Genomic DNA, 14,728 nt, shown 5'->3' on the forward strand with positions numbered 1-14,728 from the left:
GCAATGTTCAGAACTCCATTGATTCTCTCTACTGGAGTAGTGGCATCTCCCACATTCAGCTCAGTCCACCAGGGGTCTGAAGTAACCTTCTTATTGTCTTGGGCAGCTTTGGTAGAATGTTGATTAGCTTTTACTTCACTTGAGATGTCTTCTGGTGAGAGTTGAGACAACTGCGTTACTGGATGAAATTTATGAAGGTTAACAGGTGCGTCACTTAAGTTAATCAGTCGAACTGGCACTCTTCCGTTGGAGACAGTTACAATGCTGCGAGCAGCTTTCACTAATGGTTGTCCTTCTAGCAGGATTGGTTCGAGGAGAGCCTGATAATCTAGATTTTCAATACCTGGTCGGGCACGGCACCATACTATGGTTTCTGAACTAGGCTGTAGAATCACCTGTCGGGTGTCTCGGATGTGGACACGACAAATTTCACCCTTGCTATTTGCAAACTTCTGCTGGGTGACAAGCACATGGATGACATGCTGAATGGTCCGCTGCTCAGAAGATGTAGCTGTAGGGAGAGAGGCATGCAAGGCAGACAATACTTCTGGAAAACAATTTCGAAGAACATTCATGCCTAGAACCATTACAGTAAAACCCTCATCCTCTACATCAGTTACTGTGACACCATGTTTTTGGAGCTTAATGTCCCCAATCCAAATATTGGCTTCCAGTACCCCTGTTGAGGTATGGGTTGACCATTACTAGCTATAATGTTCATCCAGACATCTGGAGGTTTATTTAAGTCACTAAAGTCCCAATGTTCAAGATTTGCCTGCTTCTGCAAAGTAGTTACCTGTGAGCCATGTCGACGAGAGCTTCCAGAGGGACACTGTTTACCAGGACAGTTATGTGCGGGCAGGGCGAGATGAAGCGAGGCACCCACATGGATGCTCCCTCATGACCTTTTCTTTTTCCTCGAGGGGCAGTCCTCAGACTCGGGGGTGGCCCGTTTAACTGATAGCACTGGGCCTCGGTGTGTCCATATCTGTGGCAGTGCTGACAGAAAGGTCTCTTATGGCGAGCAGCTTGGCCTGGAGGTAGACTACTTGGTGGAGGCTCAGGAAAGAGAGTTCTGTTCTGGGCTTGCTCCCTGGAGCGCGAAGGTGAAATAATCCGATTTTTGATCTGCTGAGAGACTTGTTCGAGTCCTCTGGCAATGTCATCTACACAGACCTCAAGGGATGCCTTGGAGTCCACAGCAGGGTCTGCGCAACTTGTGTAGCTTGCATAGTATCTGCCGATGTCATCTGGAAAGATGGAGGGGCAGCAGGAATAGACCCAGCTAGAGGAGCAAAGGGGACCTAGTTTCCCTGTATATATTCATTGCCGAGGACACAGATGGCTAAGGTCTTGAAATCTGCAAAGGTAAAGCTGGGATGTTGGGCAGCAAGCATGCGGAGTTGGCTCTGTGACAATTCATAGCCCATCCCCTCTATGAAGCGGTCTATCAAGCTTTTGTCAGAGTCCACACGTTCACGGGCTTCAACCTGTAGAACAGCGGAGAAAGCCTCTTGGAGGGATAGAGCATAGTCCCGTAGGGTGTCACCTGACTGTTGTCTTGCAAAGAATCTCATCTTGACCTCAGAGATGGATGTAACCTCAAAAGCATCCTTCAGTTACTCAAGGATTTGCTCAAGCGTTTTCTTATCTGTTGGGGGCCAGAAGCGAACTTCCTTGGAAGCAGCACCCTCAAGCTGACCCAGCAGGATCTGCACTTGCTGTTCTGTAGAGAGGGGGAAAACAGAAAGAGAGCCAGCAACTTGTTACGGAAGTCTCTGAAGGTGTGCGGCCCTCCCTTGTAGTGTGGCAACCAGGGTGTTCCAGGATAAAATGGGACAGAGAACGGCATGTTGCACGCGATGGGCACAGCAGGGCTGCTAGAACCAGCTTGGCTGTTGTTGCTGGGTTCACTCATGATGTAGATGCAGAGGTGACTGCTCACAATCGGACAGAGTCTCTGATACAGGCACACAGTTGAATCCTTATCGTGACGCCACAAATTGTGGTGGGCTACTGGGGAGGCGCCAGATGTTGCAGAAGGGCCAGCTGGAGTATGAAGTCTCACTGGCAGCAGAAAATGATGCCACGGTAGCTGAAGTGGGTCGCTTGACCCCTCAACACTTCCCTCGTGTCCACAACAATTTCAAAAGCAGCTCCCAGCCATTGCTATGGCCACTTATTGTGAGAATAATCATTACTTCATATACACACATTGGCCAGCAGATGGCAGGAAAGTACAATTTACGATGCAAGAAAGTACAATTTACAATGCAATGTATTAAATCCCATAACTCAGCACACACAATGGAACAAATCCACCACCACACTACAACTCTCACTCAGCAGCAGTAGAACGGGTACCGGGATGCTACACTGTTACTACAGCTGCACATATTATTCAGAAGTTTAAGGTCTATGAGACTGTAGCCAACCTCCTTGGACGTGATCACAAGATGAAAAATAATGATAAGTTGAAGAAATTAATAATAAGAATGGTAATAAAAGAGCCCAGAAGAACTGACAAAGAGATTAGGGGTGAACTTCGAGGTCAGTGTAACATCGAAACATCAGTTGCTGTCTTGGAAACAGTGGAAGACAACCGAAGAGGAAGCCATTGTTGAAAACAAATCATCAAAAAAACAAATCATTGTTGAAAAAAAAATCATCACTGGAATTTGCCAAAATGCTTATTGACGAGGGACAAGGCTTCTAGGAGAATGTTCTTCAGACAAAACTGGAGCTTTTTGGCAAGTCAAATCGGCTCTATGGTCACAGACACAAAAATGAAGCATGCAAAGAAAAGCACATTGTACCTATTGTGAAACATGCAGGAGGCTTGGTTATATTTTATGGATGCTTTGTTGCACATGACACAAGGTGTCTTGAATCTGTGTAGAGTATAATGATATCTCAAGACTATCAAGGCATTCTGGAGCAAAATGTGTTGCTGAGTGTCAGAAAGCTTAGTCTGGGTTTCAGGCCATTGGTCTTCCAACACTATAATGACCCAAAACACAGAGCTTAAAACATCCAGGAATGGCTAAGAGCAAAGCATTGGACTATTTTGAAGCTGCTTTCTATGATCCCTGAACTAAATTGTATTGAACATCTGTGGAAGGAGCTGAAACATGCATCCTTCAAGCTTGAGACAGTTGGAGCAGTTTGCTCGTGAGGAGTGGGCCAAAATACCTGTAGACATGTGCAGAAGTCTCATTGAGAGTTGCAGAAATAATTTGCAATGATTGCCTCAACAGGTTGTGCAACAAAATATTAAGGGGGTTGTCCACAAAACCGACAACCCCTTCTCAATCCTCATGTTCCCCCCTTGTAAAATACTAATACTTATACTTACCTCTGGTGCCAGCGCTGTCCCAACGTTGGCTTCACTCTCCCCAGCTTGAGAAAAATCACTTACATCCGGAAGAAGTTAGAGCTGCTGCTCTTGCATTTCATTGTATATATGTGATATATGTGAAAGTTGTCGAGAATTAAGCCAGCGCTGAGTGGCCCCAGAGTTCACGTGACATAACAATGCTATGCGATCCCCAGTAGTCAGTCCCGACACTGCTGGAACAGAGCTGGCACAGGAGGTAAGTATAAGTGTTCTGATTTTAGGAGGCAACATGAAGATTGAGAAGGGGTTGTCCGAGTATTTGGACAACCCCTTTAAGTTAAGGGTACGATCATTTTTGTCCAGGCCATTTTCAGTAATTTGTTTTATTACATTTTTCTGTTAAATCACAATTCTAAAGCAATGTCTGATTTTATTAGGTGATAATGTCTGTTTTTATTAGTAAATATAAATTGAAAATTATTTCAGTGACCATTGTGGGTTTTTCTTACTTTTAGAGAAGGGTACCAACAATTTTGTCCGTTTGAAGGTTTAAAATCTTTGAGTCACGATGCATGCTGCAAATTCCCAGCTTTGCGCCTGGAAAACAATTAGGTGCTCTGTGTATTAAAGGCCATTTGTTCTTTTGATGCCTTATTATTTATGACTAATAAGTACAGAATGCTGATCTAAGCAAAATAGACATTTTTATGATGGAGAAACCATTACTGTCCACTAGTCCATCTGAACATGTAGTCTCATATACATGCTTTACATATGATTTTAGTGGTTTTAGGGCCTATTTACATCACATTTGGTTATTCTTTTTAGATGCCAGCTTATTTTTTTTTCAAAGTAGCTGCCATCATGGTTAAAGGGATTGTTCAATAAGCACGTGTCACACGGATGGATGAATTATCAATGTATAATCACTAGCAGTCCCACTTCCTTAGTATCTACTGATCATTAGAATGGGGGTCCCAATGTCCACTACATAAATCGATTGGTAGTGAGCACATGTGACAAGTGTTCCATTCACTGTAAATAGGGGTGATAGTCGCACATGTTTACCACTGCTTTATTCACAGGGAACTTTGGGCCCCAGTTTTGTTCTGGATAGGTAAGTGTCTCAGCAACTAAGATCATTTATTGATCAATGAGGGTTTGACCTATAAGATTCCCATCAATCCTGAGACTTAGGAGGCTGCAGCTGCCATTACTATTTGAATAACCCTCCAAAAAGGGGAGGCGGGTGGTTATGGGCTGGCAGCTTACTGGTAGTTGGCTTATAGTAGTACTGGCCATATACAAATAAACACGTTACTACACTGAGCTCCGACATCATACTGTGTTGATAAAAGGGTCTGTTCGGACATCATACAGTGTGGTGGGCACTGCTGTCGCATTATACTATATGTGGGGCACGGTTGGAGCATCTTGCTGTATAGGGAGCATTGTGTGGACCATGATAGTGATACCGAACTGTACAGCAAAACTAACGGGCTTCAATATTTCTTTGTGGATGCATATAAAAGTCTAGGCGAGATTAGGGTACTGGCTTAGCATAAAATAAAAATTGTTTTTCAAACTTCGGAGATATGCAGTACATATACAGTACAAACACATAAAGGCAAAGTAGAGTTATACTGTGTGTAACACAGAAGGGACCCACACTAGAAATCTGGGTGAAGTGGACCTTTCAGGCACAGAGGCCCCTAGTACTTGCCTTGGTTTGTCAGGTACTGACGCTGACCCTGAATAGAAGTATACAGATATCAACCTGGAAGAGCTGTTCATGGTAATACATGAGCACCAGACACAGCAAAAATGGGAATGGCTTTTTTGAAGGGACTGGTTTTTATAAAAGACCCCTAACTTAATTCAGACCCTCAGACAAAGTAGGTCCACACTCCTGACTTTCATATCATCCATCGTACCCATAGACAGCCATTGGTGCACAGCCAAAATAGTAATCTTATTCTGCTAGCAGTCATGTAACTTTACCATTCACAACTGCACTGTCTAAACAAGGGATGGGGAACCTCAGGTCCTTGGGGCCGTTTGCAGCCAGCGATGACCTTTTCTCTGGCCCCCAGGTGGAATCCCTGCGACTGCAATGCTCAGGCTGGCAGCTCCATTTTGACGGCTGCTGGCCCTTTAATTTCTTCTTGCTCTGCGAGCACCCAGAGTTCATTACTAAACACTGTGGCGCATATAGTGAAAGGTTATGTACTGACGCTGGCCAGTGCCAGCATAAGGATGGTACTTTATGGGCTTAGTTAGCACGCTATGTGCTCCCGTAGGCCCATAGTAAAAGTTTAAAAGTGTCCCGGGGGTAAAAGATTCCCTTTAATATATCAGACTGTAGACATTGTGGCAAGACGACTCACTCGACTGCTTTCAGAAGTAGACTCAGGAACATTTTCGTCTGCAGGTTTATTTAAAATGGCATAAAGCACTGCCGGTTCAGCAAAATAAACAGAGCCTTGCTGGAATAACGACAAAACAAAAGATAAACGATAGCACAGTCCATATGTGTGCAGGATTCGCTCGCTTAAGTTGCAGCACACTTCATCTCCTCCTGAGCTGAAGTTCCGCAGTCTGGAGACTTCCTTCTCCAAACAGTGACTGAACATTAAACTTGCAAAGCCACACCCTGAGGTGAACATATGGTGAATGACTTCCCATCCTTCTCTGTGTCATTCACAAAAAAATACTCCCTTTTAAAATGGTGGTTTAACCCCCCAACACATAACATGCTGGAAGAAATTTGAAGGTCTAGTTCACTGAAGCTAGTAGCAGTGAAACATATCTCCCATCACATATATCACCAGTGACTCTGTCACATATTCCCCCCCTCTGCCCAAAGCCGGGGATTTGGTCACTTGCAGACATCAGACAGGGAATTCTAGAGAGGGCATCTGCGTTATTGTGTAACTTCCCGGGTCTATCTGACGTGCCCCTTGGGCCTGTGTTGTGCAGGGAATACCCGGAGCCGGATCGCTGGGGGTTGTAGTCTCCGTGGCGTTGACCCGGTCCGTGCCCAGGGTGGTCAATTCAGTGGCAGTCTTATTAGTGACATAATAGTCCGACTACGCCACCCGTGGATTGCGGTCAGTGGGGGTCGCCGCTGCAAGGCAGACCGCTGAGGCCGGTGTTATGTGTGCAGCTAAGAATGGGATGACTCCCCAGGTGAGAAGTATAGCCTCAGGGCAGTTAGTGTGGATGATGGGAGTGATGGTACACGAGCGTCCCAGCACTGGTAGTGCTGGTGTGGCGAAGAAGCACAGAGACGTGTGGTTGCAGTTTCCAATGCTTTACTCACAGTTCTTTACTGGTCCTAGTCACCTCGGTACCGGCGGTGACTGCCCAAGCCGTGCTGCGTCCACCAGGCAAGGGGCTCGACCAACTCCCAGGCAATTCCCGAGCGAGGCACAGGGCTCCCTTCTCTTCCCTTCTCTGGCCGTGCCCCACCAGTGACTCTACGTTTGTCCGGCTGCCTCGGGCCTTCTCTTGGTACGCTGATCTCTGCGTCCCTGACCCTATGTGGTGTGCCTTCCTGGTAGGTGTAGTGAGGGGTCGCACCGAGATATAGTCACGACCGCTGGTCTTTGGCTGAGGATTAGTCGCCTCCACCAATTTGGGATCCGGTACCCTGTTCTGCCAACCCGTCACCCGCAATCTCCTGGGCCTATGGGGTTCCTTCTTCTCTCGTGTCTCTGGGTCTCTCTTAATGTGCTGTTCCTTGTTTCCTTTCTCTTCTATTCCTGTTCCCTCTGCTGTTTCTGGCCTCCACTCTAGGCCTGCCTCGTGGAGCTGGGCCCAGACTGAGCCACAGCTCCCTGTCAGCCCTCTCTGGCTGAACTCCTCTCTGAACAGACTCCCCGGACTGAACACTGTTCTAAGATGGTGCCCACCTTATATACCTCCCTCTATGTGTGAGCCCAGGTGACTAGCAACCAATGGGCTCCTACCTTTGCCCAGAGACCCACCCCTATCTGCTCCTACACCACTGGGTTTTCCTCCCCCTCCCCACTCCAGCCAGGGACAGATGCTGTCGTGCCTGCACTTCTGTCTAGTGGGAGCACCGTTGAGCTGTCCCTCGGAAATGGGGTGTGTGTGGTGCATGCAGCCTACCAAGTCCTGGTCCACAATCCATCCTTACCCGGGAGTGGAATATCACACCTCTGGTTTGAGGTGCAATACCCCTGTAGCAGCCGAGCCCTCGGGGTGCTACATTCCCCCCTGGTAAGTCACAGCACGTCCTCGGGCTGGAAAAGAATAAAAACAATTTAAACATACAAAAATTTTAGAATGCATTCGTATATAAGACATTAACTATTTACTCATCCCTTTATGGGAGATACTCTTCTCTGTTTAACGTTACTGGTATAAAACATCTTACTAATGCCACCGGAACTCTTTTATAAAACACTGTATAAAACTTTGGCATCACTATTTTAGCAGCATATCAAACTTTTTCAGTAAAAACATTGTCAAGCAAAACATTCTTCCACAAACACATTCTTGAGTTCTGGCCGCTGTGCAACTTGCGACCAGGTGTTCACTTTCTCTTAAAGGTGCAACAGTCCATTTAATTCGTCCTGAGGTAGACGTTGCAGTTTTTTTTTTTATAAAACCAGTAGGGGGCGCTTTAAGAAGCGCAACTATTTACAAGGGATTGGCCGTTCCCAGTCCCCGGCCGATTGGAAAGGGGGGGGGGGAATGGCTGCTCACAGTCCTCAGCCTGGTAAAGAAGGGGGTAACTTGGCATGTAACAGTCCTTTAACAGTTCCACATTAGTCCCAACGGGGACCACACTTCAATCCCGTAACAGTTCCAACATCAGTTCTTATACCCTGATGGGTAACTATATACAGTTCAATTTACCGTTCACTGGTAACGGTGTCCTCCTGACGCTCCTTGCTCTTCCGGGTAATCTTCTGGTCCGTCCGGACCCTCAGGGTACTCAGTGTCTGGGCGGTACTGCAGTTCCACCTCCGTGAGCGTGGAGGGCGTACGGTCCCTTGGCACCCTTGTGCCGAGTGACGGTGACCACATCACCCGGGTAGAGATCGCGTCCGCGGTGTCCCTCCGGCAGGTGGCTCTCGACGTCCCTGCGGGTGACAAAGACGTCGCCGGGTGTTCTATGGTCTCTGAGAAAGCCCCAGCCATGCTCCAGCTGGAACTTTATTACGGTCCCGTTGACTCGGGGACCGCGGGCGGGTCGGGGGTCTTGTCGGGCCCTGCGCTTCTGCTCCGCGCTCCGGGCCTGCAGCTGTTCCTCTCGGATCCGCCTCTCCCGCCGTTCCCTCTCAAATACCTCCAGCTGTTGACAGCAGCTCTCCTCGCGCTGGGCTGCGTCCGCCCGGGTCTCCTGGGTGAACCCCATGAGATTCTCACCGGTGGGATCCCATGCAAATTGAGCGTCCTCCAGCGGGAGCGGAGCAATTTTGGCAGGCTCCGGAGCCGGGATCAGAGGCTCACGCAGGGGTTGTTCTCTCCGGAGACGGGGGTTGACGTACTCCGGTGGCCACACGAAGGGCAGCCCCTCCGGGCTGGTATGTTGCGCAAAGAGGTCTGCGCCCAGGGGTGGCACCACGGGCCTCGGTCGGGGAGCAGCGCCCGGGGGCACTCGGCCTTGCGACCAGGCCGGGAAATTTCCAGTTGGGCCTGGGGGTGGCACTGTTGAGGAAGAGGGCGCTGGAGGGGCAGCGGCGCCCGGGTTCACCAGGCCTTGCGACCAGGCCGGTGGTACTTCCTCTTTTGCCGCGCCCGGGGTCGAGGGGCATAGCGCGGAACGGGGCGTGACCGCGGCTCCTGCTGCTTGAGGCCTAGTTGGGAGCAGTGGCGGCAAGGCAAAGGGTGTGGTGAGTAGGGCTTTGGGCTCTGCGACGGGAGGCTGGGGCAGGCTTGCAGCTGCTGGGCTCGGCGTGGTGACGTCCCCATTACCTGCCTCAGTCCTCGCGGCTCCCTCCGCGGTGTCGTCTCTGGCCTTCGTCCCTCCTGCACCATCCTCAGGGGCAGGCGTGCTCCAGGTTGCGGGTGGAGCCTCCTGCTGGCGGGTTCCAGCCTGCCGGGCCATCTCTCTTCTCCACTCGGCCAGCGCATTCTGCTGCGCCCGGACCATCCTCCGGTCCAAGTCCTCCAGCGCAGCCTGCGCACGCTCCGGGTCTCTGGGGAGCTGCGCCAGGATCTCCACCAGGCTGTATGGCGGTGCGGCCTGCAGCAGGCTCCGGACCAAGGTTTTGGTACTGCTGGGCGCTTCCTCCATTTCCGGGTGCGGTCTGTCTAGACTGATCCAGACCGCGCCCTGCCCCACAGTTTTCTTCACTTCCCGCCCCCATTGGGGGTGGTCTTGGGGCAACTTGGTGACAGTCAGTTTCAGGGGCAGCTCTCTCACGCTGATGGACATTTCCACAGCCGCATTCGTGGCTGGTGGGGGCGGGCTCCTTCTTTGGTGCCATTCTGGGACCTGGCCCACGATGGGAGGTGGCCTCCTGTTGTCTTTTGGCGCGCACATTATGGCGCCCCTTCTGCCGGGGCGGGCGCCATTTTCCATACAGTCAATCTTCGATAATACAGGCTGTTATGCACACGCCCGGGCTAAGCGGCGTGTGCGTGTGATTGGTAGTGATTCCACTGGACCGTGCCGGAGAGTGAATGCCTGGAGGGGCGTGACTAAGTATTCACCCGATCCGACCAGGGTCGCACGACGGCATACGACGCCAGTGCACCAAGGAGGAACCGAGCAGAGGGACCAGGTGCTACTCCAGGACAGACCCCGGACACGGCTGTTGACCCACACAGGGAAATACAGGAACAGGCTGGTAGGCTGGTACACAGACTGGAGGGTATAGGCAGGCACGACTGGTATGCAGGCAGGCGGGTATGCAGGCAGGGGGGTAAAGGCAAGCACAGCTAGAGTGCAGACAGGGAGGCACTAGCAGGTAGGAACACAGGCGGGATAGGACCCAGTACACACCGGGACTCAGGAACAATACAGGCAGAGGGTTACAGGCAAGCACAGCTAGAGTGCAGACAAGGCTGAGCAGGGAGGACAGGGCTCTGTTCACACGGAACAGACAGGAAGGGAAAGACAGAGCCAGATACTCACACAGTACTTGCAGAGACAACAAGCAGGAGTTAGGTACGAGTTCAGACTCTGCAGAAAAAGGAAGGGAACGGACATAGAGGCAAAACAGGTAAAGGACAGGAGAGAGTTCAGACTGGAACTGAGTGTACGGAGGAGACCGACACTGCAGAGGGATACAGGAGCGGGTCTGGGAATACGGCCCCCAGAGAGGCGGAACGAACAGGCAAGGAGCGTGTTCAGACAGGACAGACCAGACACAGGAGCGGGTCTAGGAAATCGGCCACTAGAAGGCGAGAGGAACAGGCTAGGAGCGTGTTCAGACAGGACAGACAAGAGAACACAGAAAGGAGTCAGTTCAGACACGGGAGCTGATACCGCAAAGCAGGAGACATACAGGACTCAGTTCAGACACGGGAGCTGATACCGCAAAGCAGGAGACATACAGGACTCAGTTCAGACACGGGAACTGATACAAAAAGCAGGAGACAAGAGACGGGACCTGGCACCTTCAGAGTGCAAGCACACACTGAAGGAAAACACTATGCTCAGGCAGGGATAGAAGGGAGCTGCTGAGCTATATACCAAGTGACAGACAGCAATAGGCTGAGGACGCACAAGGGGTGTGACCCACAGCAGGTACAAAAGGCAGGAAGTGATCGGGCGCCGCCCTTAAGCAGCAGAAACAGACACAAACAGACAGCATGGAGGGAAGCCAGAGAGACATTCTGGACAGGAGATCAAGTGCGCCCTCTTGCACAGTGGGAGATGGACCACCATGCAAGGACGCCGCCAGGTATGTTACAGTACCTCCCCCCTTACGCCCCCTCTTCTTCAGGCCTGCCAGAATCTTCCGCAGGGAATTCGAGGGCCAGTCGTTCACTGGGTTGGAGGGGGACAGAGACTTAAGGGTAATCTCTGCTTCGAGGTACATCTTGTCAAGCTCACAGGAAGAAATAGACGGGTTATCACGTACATAATGAGGAAAAGTCACTGTCTCTTTGTTATCTGGTGGTATCCCGGAGGATTCAGGAAACAACTGGAGGTCCTCCGCCGGGTCAGAAGAGTGCAGAGGCTCAGAGAAAACAACTGCTTCAGAGTACACTAGGTCGGACTCACTGGAGGAAGCAGGCGAGGTATCGGGTACCGAGTATAGGAAAGTCTCTGTCCATTCACCACCAGGTGGCACCCCGAAGGGTTCTGGAGACAGCTGGCGGTCCTCCGCCTGGTCAGAGGGGTGTAGAGACTCACGGGTAACCTCTGCTTCAGAGTACACTAGGTCGGACTCACTGGAGGAAGCAGGCGAGGTATCGGGTACCGAGTATAGGAAAGTCTCTGTCCATTCACCACCAGGTGGCACCCCGAAGGGTTCTGGAGACAGCTGGCGGTCCTCCGCCTGGTCAGAGGGGTGTAGAGACTCACGGGTAACCTCTGCTTCAGAGTACACTAAGTTGGACTCACTGGAGGAAGCAGGCGAGGTATCGGGTACCGAGTATAGGAAAGTCTCTGTCCATTCACCACCAGGTGGCACCCCGAAGGGTTCTGGAGACAGCTGGCGGTCCTCCGCCTGGTCAGAGGGGTGTAGAGACTCACGGGTAACCTCTGCTTCAGAGTACACTAGGTCGGACTCACTGGACGAAGCAAGCGAGGTATCAGATCCAGGATATAGGAAAGTCTCTGTCCATTCACCACCAGGTGGCACCCCGAAGGATTCTGAACACAACTGGAGGTCCTCCGCCTGGTCGGAGGGGTATAGAGACTCAGGAGTAACCTCTGCTTCGGAGTACACTAAGTTGGACTCACTGGACGAAGCGAGCGAGGTATCAGGTACAGAGTATAGGAGAGTCTCTGTCCTTTCGCTACCAGGTAGCACCCCGAAGGGTTCAGGAGACAACTGGAGATCCTCCGCCTGGTCGGAGGGGTGTAGAGACTCGGAGGTAACTACCACTTTGGGGTACCCATTGTCAGGCTCACAGGACGAAGCGGACAAAGTATTGAGTACCGGGTGTAGAGAAGTCTCTCTCCATTTGTCATAGAGTGGTATCCCGGAGGGTTCAGGAGGCAACAGGGGATCCTCCGCCAGGTAGTAGAGGTGCACAGACTCTGAGGTAACCACAGCTTTGGAGCATCCTTGGACATGCACACCGGTTAAAGAGAAAGAAGCATCTGATGCCGGGTGCAGGAAGTTCTCCTGTGTGGAGTCTGGATGGGCAGAAGTCTCTTCGGCCAGGAGAACTGGTGCACTACCCACGCACATTACCCATTGGGGTTTCTCCGGGATACAGGGAGATGAAGCTTCAGTAGGGACTCCAAGGCTGGGGTCAGGAGGTCTCAGGGAGGACAGACCCTGGCGTGACGGCTTGCCTCTAAGTCTAGCACGTCTGGACTGCCTCTTGAGGTTGAGAGAAGTATTCCGGAAAGCGTAGTCACCCTGTGAGGATTCTGGGTGGGCAGTAGTCTCATTGGGCTGGAGGACTATTGCGCTACCCACACACATTACCCGTCGGGGCTGCTCCGGGATATTGGGAAGTGAAGCTTCAGCAGGGGCTTCAGAGTTAGGGTCCTCGAAGACCATACGAAAGGCCACCAGGAAGGCCTGTAGGTCAAGGATGACAGGATCCCATGCTTCCCATAGGGGGGTGACCCATTTCAAGGCATCACCCGCTAGGTAGTCAATCATAAAGGCCACTTTAGCCCAATCGGAAGGAAAATAGAGAGGGTAGGCCTTAAAGTGTAGCATGCATTGCTCCACAAATGCACGACACTGTCTTGGATCCCCATAGTAACGTGGCGGATCCGCAGGAACGAGGGCTGATAGATCCATCTGGACGGGAGCGTAACTCGCCTGGAACTCAGCTAAAGGGGGAAAAAAAATTTATTTATTTTATTTTAATGCATGTATTCGCTGGAAAAACTTCTCAAAGAGCGAAGGCCGTGGGGCTCAACGGGAACCATGGCCTGAGCATGCTGTTATGCACACGCCCGGGCTAAGCGGCGTGTGCGTGTGATTGGTAGTGATTCCACTGGACCGTGCCGGAGAGTGAATGCCTGGAGGGGCGTGACTAAGTATTCACCCGATCCGACCAGGGTCGCACGACGGCATACGACGCCAGTGCACCAAGGAGGAACCGAGCAGAGGGACCAGGTGCTACTCCAGGACAGACCCCGGACACGGCTGTTGACCCACACAGGGAAATACAGGAACAGGCTGGTAGGCTGGTACACAGACTGGAGGGTATAGGCAGGCACGACTGGTATGCAGGCAGGCGGGTATGCAGGCAGGGGGGTAAAGGCAAGCACAGCTAGAGTGCAGACAGGGAGGCACTAGCAGGTAGGAACACAGGCGGGATAGGACCCAGTACACACCGGGACTCAGGAACAATACAGGCAGAGGGTTACAGGCAAGCACAGCTAGAGTGCAGACAAGGCTGAGCAGGGAGGACAGGGCTCTGTTCACACGGAACAGACAGGAAGGGAAAGACAGAGCCAGATACTCACACAGTACTTGCAGAGACAACAAGCAGGAGTTAGGTACGAGTTCAGACTCTGCAGAAAAAGGAAGGGAACGGACATAGAGGCAAAACAGGTAAAGGACAGGAGAGAGTTCAGACTGGAACTGAGTGTACGGAGGAGACCGACACTGCAGAGGGATACAGGAGCGGGTCTGGGAATACGGCCCCCAGAGAGGCGGAACGAACAGGCAAGGAGCGTGTTCAGACAGGACAGACCAGACACAGGAGCGGGTCTAGGAAATCGGCCACTAGAAGGCGAGAGGAACAGGCTAGGAGCGTGTTCAGACAGGACAGACAAGAGAACACAGAAAGGAGTCAGTTCAGACACGGGAGCTGATACCGCAAAGCAGGAGACATACAGGACTCAGTTCAGACACGGGAGCTGATACCGCAAAGCAGGAGACATACAGGACTCAGTTCAGACACGGGAACTGATACAAAAAGCAGGAGACAAGAGACGGGACCTGGCACCTTCAGAGTGCAAGCACACACTGAAGGAAAACACTATGCTCAGGCAGGGATAGAAGGGAGCTGCTGAGCTATATACCAAGTGACAGACAGCAATAGGCTGAGGACGCACAAGGGGTGTGACCCACAGCAGGTACAAAAGGCAGGAAGTGATCGGGCGCCGCCCTTAAGCAGCAGAAACAGACACAAACAGACAGCATGGAGGGAAGCCAGAGAGACATTCTGGACAGGAGATCAAGTGCGCCCTCTTGCACAGTGGGAGATGGACCACCATGCAAGGACGCCGCCAGGTATGTTACACAGTCTTTTTCACCTCAGGCA

At 51.3% G+C, this 14,728-nt stretch overlaps 1 long non-coding RNA gene across 1 annotated transcript in view; it reads left to right on the forward strand.

Moving 5' to 3' along the window:
* The window catches only part of LOC141258244 (uncharacterized), a 69,287-nt gene that overhangs the window by 30,081 nt on the left and 24,478 nt on the right, over nt 1–14,728 (forward strand). The window lies entirely within an intron of this gene.

Source organism: Phyllobates terribilis, unplaced genomic scaffold (assembly GCF_046119375.1).
Source record: "Phyllobates terribilis strain yellow unplaced genomic scaffold, ASM4611937v1 Scaffold_3__8_contigs__length_932513732, whole genome shotgun sequence".
Lineage (NCBI taxonomy): Eukaryota > Metazoa > Chordata > Amphibia > Anura > Dendrobatidae > Phyllobates > Phyllobates terribilis.